This window comes from Lepidochelys olivacea, assembly GCF_965140295.1.
Source record: "Lepidochelys olivacea isolate rLepOli2 genome assembly, chromosome: 19".
NCBI lineage: Eukaryota > Metazoa > Chordata > Testudines > Cheloniidae > Lepidochelys > Lepidochelys olivacea.
This window is the reverse complement of record NC_140429.1, coordinates 18,324,468-18,332,372: the sequence shown is the minus strand read 5'-3', so window position 1 is coordinate 18,332,372 and position 7,905 is coordinate 18,324,468.

The window sequence follows — 7,905 nt, the reverse complement described above, 5'->3', positions numbered from 1 at the left end:
AGGCATCTGATGAAGTGAGCTGTAGCTCACGAAAGCTTATGCTCTAATAAATTGGTTAGTCTCTAAGGTGCCACAAGTACTCCTTTTCTTTTTGCGAATACAGACTAACACGGCTGTTACTCTGAAAGTTCCTTTAATATTCCTGGATGGAGATTATCCGGGTCACCCGATTTAGTCCCATTAAACTTTTTCTGTTTGACTTCCACCTCGGATGTGATCATTTCTACTTCCATATCCTCATTTTCATTAGCCACTCAGCCACTACCACTAAACTTCTCATTCCCCTTATAATAATTGAGGCTAAGTATTTCTTTAGGTGCTGGGCCATGCCTAGATTTTCTTTAATCTCTACCCCATTGTCAATGCTTAGTTTCTTCATTCCTTGTTTATTTATATGGCTATAGAACCTTTTACTATCGGTTTTAATTTCTTTTGCAAGGCCTAACTCTGCTTGGTTTTTGGCAGTTCTCACTTTTTCCCTACACTTTCTGATGTCCAAGAGGTAGCGTTCCTTGCTGTTCCATCCCTTCTTCCATTCCTTGTAGGCTTTCTGCTTTCTCTTAACAACCTGTGTCATAAATATAAAGGGAAGGGTAAACCCCTTTGAAATCCCTCCTGGCCAGGGGAAACCTCCTCTCACCTGTAAAGGGTTAAGAAGCTAAAGGTAACCTCGCTGGCACCTGACCAAAATGACCAATGAGGAGACAAGATACTTTCAAAAGCTGGGAGGAGGGAGAGAAACAAAGGGTCTGTGTCTGTCTGTAGTCGTCTTGGCCGGGGACAGAACAGGAATGGAGTCTTAAAACTTTTAGTAAGTAATCTAGCTAGGTATGTGTTAGATTATGATTTCTTTAAATGGCTGAGAAAAGAATTGTGCTGAATAGAATAACTATTTCTGTCTGTGTATCTTTTTTGTAACTTAAGGTTTTGCCTAGAGGGGTTCTCTATGTTTTTGAATCTAATTACCCTGTAAGATATCTACCATCCTGATTTTACAGGGGGGATTTCTTTATTTCTATTTACTTCTATTTTTTATTAAAAGTCTTCTTGTAAAACACTGAATGCTTTCTCATTGTTCTCAGATCCAAGGGTTTGGGTCTGTGGTCACCTATGCAAATTGGTGAGGCTTTTTATCCAACATTTCCCAGGAAAGGGGGGGTGCAAGTGTTGGGAGGATTGTTCATTGTTCTTAAGATCCAAGGGTCTGGGTCTGTAGTCACCTAGGCAAATTGGTGAGGCTTTTTACCAAACCTTGTCCAGGAAGTGGGGTGCAAGGTTTTGGGAAGTATTTTGGGGGGAAGGACGCGTCCAAACAGCTCTTCCCCAGTAACCAGTATTAGTTTGGTGGTGGTAGCGGCCAGTCCAAGGATAACGGATGTAATATTTTGTACCTTGGGGAATTTTTGACCTAAGCTGGTAAAGATAAGCTTAGGAGGTTTTTCATGCAGGTCCCCACATCTGTACCCTAGAGTTCAGAGTGGGGGAGGAACCGTGACAACCTGTTTGAATGCTTGTTCATCCATCTTGGTCTGCAACTGTTCCCTAAGAATTTTTTCCCCTTGCTTGGGATGCAGGCTTCAGATAGCTTCTGCACTTTGACTTAAAGTAATTCCAAGCCACCTCCACATTCAGATCCAGTCCACTTCCCTAACTAATTCCCTTAATATTTTAGTTTGCCCTTTTGAAATCAAGGACCCTCATTGCAGATCTATTTTTGTTTGTCCTTCCATTTACTTTAAACTGAATTATCTCATGATCACTCGAATCAAGGTTGTCCCCTACAACCAGTTCTTCTATGAGGTCCTCGCTACTCACCAATACCAAATCTAAAATGGCATCCTCTCTTGTTGGTTCAGCGACTGTTTGGTGAAGAAATCTGTCAGCTATCGCGCCCAGGAAAATCTGGGCCCTACCATTATTAGTAGCACTTATCGTCCAATCTGAATCTAGGAAGTTAAAGTCTCCCATAACCACACAATTCCCAGTAGCATTTATTTAATTAAAAATCATTAAATGGGTCTCTATCCATATCCAAATTGGATCCAGGGGTCCGTAGCAGACCCCAAGCACTATCCCAGGGGAACCTCTGGTAACTTTCTTCCCCAAAGTGATTTTGACCCAAACACACTCTGTTTTATCCATTCCACCACATCTAATTTCCTTACAGTCTGCCGCATCATTGATATACAACGCTACTGCACCGCCTTCACCTTGATTTCTGTCTTTCCTGAACAGCACAGACCCCTCAGTCCCTGCGCTCCAGTCACGACCGCTGTCCCACCCTGTTTCTGTTACCCCTGGAATATCCGGTTTCACTTCCTGCACCAGTACCTCTAGCTCCTGCATTTTATTACCTCGGCTCCTCGCAGTTCTATCATCTTCCTTGTTTCTGCTTGGCTTTGCCCAGATTCCTCGCCCAACTGGGTACGGTCATTCTCCTGCCAGTATCACCCACCTGACTGTTAGCATCACGGGTATTGGCACTATCTTTCCTCTCAATGTCCATTCTCCTACCCACTGCTCTTCCTTTCTCCATTGCTGTATTTTCTCTTTCTTGATTTTCTTCCCAGTCAATATTAGTATCAGGTCTGGAGATTACATAAGCATCTCCCAACCATCTCCCCTGAATTCCTAGTTTAAAGCTCTTTTAATCAGTTGTGCAGCCTCCATCCCAGACTCTATTTCCCTCCCTATTCAGCTGGAGTCCATCCCATGAGAACAGTCCTCTGTCCGTGAGTGCTTCCCAGCGGTCTCCCAAAGCCCTCCTCATAGCATCACTGCCTGAGCCATCTGTTGATCATCATAATCTTGTCTTCCTTCAGTCTCCTCCTCTAGGAACAGGCAGAATCCCGCCCAAGATCACCTGAGCCTCCATTTCTTTAAGCATCTTCCCCAGCCTGACAGAGTCTCCCTTGATGCGTTCCAGTGAGAATCTAGCTGTATCATTTGTTCCCACAAGACGGACAATCAGTGATTCTTTCCTGCTCCCCTTCGGATCCTCTTCAGCCTCCAGTCCACATCCCGTATCTTTGCTCCCAGCAGACAGCACGCCCTTCTGTTCTCCTGATCAGCTCTGGTGACAAGCCTGTCCACTCTTGCTAGTAGGGAGTCACTAATCATGTAGACCGGCCCCTTCCTGGTGTTGGTGTAATTCTCTGGCCTTCCTCCTGTTTTTTCTGGCTGCAAAGCTACCTCTGTAAACTGGCACCAACCTTGGCAGACCCAGGGCTGCTTTTGGTTTTATGGTACTAGTGATGCGTGAAGACTATAGGGTAAGGATGGGTCCACACTTGCTCAATGCAAATATTTTGTCACCTTCCCTTTGGGCTTTGGTTCAAAGCAGAGGGGAGTGGAGTACACATTCCATTTAATGCATCTGCCTGAGATTGCAAACTGTGTGGAGGTTCTTGATAGATCCAGGCACTATGAAGCAAAGGGATGTGACCGAGCTATGTTCGTTCAGGGAGGTGCATTATCTAATCTGCATAGCTGTGGGACTGGGACAGACTTTGATGTCCCAGATTTAACTGGGAACACCCAGGCAAGGGGGCACCCAACACATCTGTCGTGACTCATGGAACAGCTCAGTTGGGGACATGAGTGGGGCTGTCCTGCCAGCTCCCTGAACTTCAGGTTATGCTGTAGGGAAAGCCCAGCGCGGGTTTATCTAACAGCTACCACTGTTCCCTTGAGACATGCCAAAGCCAGGCTCTTTGTGAAACTAGTAACACAACTGCATAATTTTCCACCCTCTGACCCACCCCTTCTCCCTTTATCTAGTGGTTAGGGTCTCATGGAGGCATTCGTTTGTTTAGGGCAAGGTTGGGAAAACTACAGCCCAGGGGCTGCATTCCCCCCCCCCCGACATTTTAATTGGGCCCTCGAGCTCCTGCTGGGGAGCAGGGCCCAGGGCTTGCCCCACTCTGGCGCTCGAGCCGGAGAGCAGGATTGGGGGCTTGTCCCACTCCGTGTGACTCCTGGAAGCAGCGGCATGTCCCCCCCTCCAGCTCCTATGCGTAGGGGCATCCAGGGGGCTACGCACGCTGCCTCCGCTCCAAGTGCAGCCCCCGCAGCTTCCATTGGCCAGGAACTGTGGCCAATGGGAGCTGCAGGGGTGGCACCTGAGGATGGGGCAGCGTGCACCCCTGACCCCATCACATGCCCCAATCCCCTGCCCCAGCCCTGATCCCCCTCCTGTCCTCAGACGCCTCGTTCCCAGCCCAGAGCACCATCCTGCACCCCTCACTCCTCATCTGCAGCCCCACCCCAGAACGGGGCCTCCGGCTATTTGCTTACACAATATAATGGGAGCAAAATGGGGCTCTGGGCTGAGACCCCTTTCAAGTCAGGCCAGGCCTGTAAAGGCTTTGGGTGGGGTGCTGCTCTGAAGACTCCCATCCCAGGCTTCCAGAGGCCACTGAGCAGGAGGCCATTGATGCCATTCCCTGGTGACACTCTTTAGGACAAGACATGGACAGAGGCCAGCAACTCTGGAGGTCCAAGCCCCCAGCAGGGCCTCACGCTGCTAAAGGGCTGGCTGGAAACTTTCCATCCAAACCTTGTTTTGACCAAAACTGGCTTTTTTGTCCAAATGGGGAGTGTCGGCTTTTGGCCAAAATGTTCAGGTCGTCATGGAGACTCTGAAATCCCCAAATCAGATTTTCTATGTTTGACAAAAGCCTAAACACAGCAAAGAAAAATGGCAGTAAAATGATGGGTTTGTTCTTGTCTCCATTTTTCATGGGGGGAGAGGGGGGAATAATTGTTGTGGGCTCTGCGCTTGTTGGATTGGCCCAGATGCGTAGCAGGGACCGAACGGACATGTTCCCTCATCTGTTTGCTGAAAGACCCTGGGGCTGTTCCAGAGGCAGAGAGAACATTGAGAGGACACACGGATTCATTAGTGTCCCTGCTCATTAACCAGGACCTTGCTGTCAGTGATCTGGCTTCCTTAATCAGTGTCAGTAATGCACTGGCTTCGCACAGCACGCGCGTGTCTCATGGAGCCAAATGAGCCTTTGCAGCCATAGCTTTGGCTTTAAGCAAACACTAGTTCCTTAGGGGTGTCTGCACCAGGTTTGTCCCCTCTTGTCCCACTATCTAGCCCTTGTGTTGCTGTGTTATCTCTGAGTTCACGGGGGCTGAGGCTGGGCAGGATTCCCAGGAATATTAATCCTGGGCTTTCTGAATCCGATGCTGATAAGCAGGTGTAGGGATGGCAAGGGAGGGGAGACCAGGAGATGCGAGAGGCCTGGCTATTGAGTTTGGAATGGAAGTCAGAGGCTTGTCACCTTTGGGCGAACACAGCACGAGTGTCAGTCTTGTACTGCTGCCGGGCAAAGCCAGCTTCCCCTACCCCTCTGCAGAAGAGACCAGTCTCCCTAATCAGGGGGGGCTGTTTGCAGGGATTATGCAGGGATTTGGCAGTCTGAAGATTTCACACTCTTTACTGAGAAGATTGTGTTTATTTAAGGAAGCCTAACCGAGGCACACGCCAGACATTCTTTTTCCATCTGGCATTCCCTAGCAAACACTGCTGGGGCACAAACACACTTGCAGGAGACATAAGCCCAGGTTAGGGCTGGCGGAAATCATACAAGGCCCCGTCAGGATAAGTGTCTGAGATCCTCTTGTAGAACATCACTAGACTGAGGGGAGGCGGGGTGAGGCCAGGACTTTGAGTGCTTTGGAAGAGTTTTGATTCTGGGACGCAGTGGTGGGGGAGTCACCCCACCCCCTGAGAAAAGGGCTGGAACAGGCCTTTTGAGGCTGCGCAGACCGGCAACCAATCAATAAAGGACTGTGGCTGGCCAATCAGGGGAAGGAAGAGGCAGCCAATCAGGGCCGGGTGAGGCCCTATATAAAGGCAGCCTAGCAGAGAAGAAGGCTCAATAAGGATAAGTGCAGGGTCCTGCACTTAGGATGGAAGAATCCAATGCACCGCTACAGACTAGGGACCGAATGGCTAGGCAGCAGTTCTGCGGAAAAGGACCTAGGGGTGACAGTGGATGAGAAGCTGGATATGAGTCAACAGTGTGCCCTTGTTGCCAAGAAGGCCAATGGCATTTTGGGATGTATAAGTAGGGGCATAGCGAGCAGATCGAGGGACGTGATCGTTCCCCTCTATTCGACATTGGTGAGGCCTCATCTGGAGTACTGTGTCCAGTTTTGGGCCCCACACTACAAGAAAGATGTGGATAAACTGGAGAGAGTCCAGCGAAGGGCAACAAAAATGATTAGGGGTCTAGAACACATGACTTATGAGGAGAGGCTGAGGGAGCTGGGATTGTTTAGTCTGCAGAAGAGAAGAATGAGGGGGGATTTGATAGCTGCTTTCAACTACCTGATAGGGGGTTCCAAAGAGGATGGCTCTAGACTGTTCTCAATGGTAGCAGATGACAGAACGAGGAGTAATGGTCTCAAGTTGCAGTGGGGGAGGTTTAGATTGGATATTAGGAAAAACTTTTTCACTAAGAGGGTGGTGAAACACTGGAATGCGTTACCTAGGGAGGTGGTAGAATCTCCTTCCTTAGAGGTTTTTAAGGTCAGGCTTGACAAAGCCCTGGCTGGGATGATTTAACTGGGAATTGGTCCTGCTTCAAGCAGGGGGTTGGACTAGATGACCTTCTGGGGTCCCTTCCAACCCTGATATTCTATGATTCTATGATTTAAGGCAGTCTCTCCCTGACTAGTGAGGGAGAAGAATGGACTCCTGAGGCAAGGAGCCAGCACCTTGGACAGAGCAGTGCTGGGCAAGCTCAGGAGAGGGATCTAGCCCTGTTACCTGCCAGGCTGCAGACCCTGCTACAAAGGGTCTAGAAGGTGCACAGGGCCAAAGGAGAAGTAGCCCAGGGAAGAATAGGTGGACAAGAGGGGAATGAAGGAGGGCAGAAAGAGGCTGCTGCTAGAGGGTCCCTGGGTTGGGAACCAGAGAAGTGGGCAGGCCTGGATCCCCCTCATCCCCACCATTATACTGCACCTGGTCATGGAAGATGGTGGCTAATACAGACTGCAACTTGTCCCTGAGCGAAGGGGCTAGACTTTAGGTTGTGGTTGGCCACTGAGGCAGGTGCGAGTCCCAAAGACTGCTGTTAACCACCCCCCTGGAAGGGGGTGAGTCTGGGGTAGTGGCCACTATTGGAAGGGCAGTGTCCTGAAGTGGACGCTGCTGAGCGGGGAGCAACTTGGGTCCTAGGGCAGCAGAATGGACAATAGGTAAGACACCATGTACTGTGGACACCCTGCAGTGGACAGAGCTAATTCCTGGAACAATCAGTGGGAGGTGCCAGCAGTGGTGAGTCTTGACCCCAGTTACAGATGCAGTTGGAGCAAATTCCAGGCTCCTCCTTGCTGCTCTGGTCCATGGAGGTGCATTGGAGGGGCTACAAGAGGGTGGGTCAGGGGGAGTTCAGAGAGAACAAGGGGATCTGGGCCCTTTAGAATTCAAACAACTATTTTGCACTAGGCACTACATTATGTGCATAAACTGTGCATGTAAATTGCTCCTATGAAAAGGAAATTCATCTGGCAATATCCCCATAATGTGTAAAGGACCTACCACCCCTAGATTCCCTGGGTACAAATAGTCTCCCCTCCCCTCCCGTAAGCAAGGACTTCAGGCAAATAAATAGCTCAATACAAATCCTGTCAGGCTGACTCTGGGCAAAATTCCTTGGGCAGCAGCTGAGTGATCCACCCTGCACAGGAGGGGATGAATCCAGAGTCGTGTCCCAGCTAAAATGGTCTTTGGGGTGGATTTCTACAGCCAGTGCTCTGGTGGGAGAGTTCAGGGATTTGAGCACAGATGCTCACATGAGACAGAGCCTCAGCCCCAATGAACTCATTGTGGGAGACCCAGGTTCAAATTCCCACTCTGAAGTAGGGACTTAAACCCAGGTCAGTGCC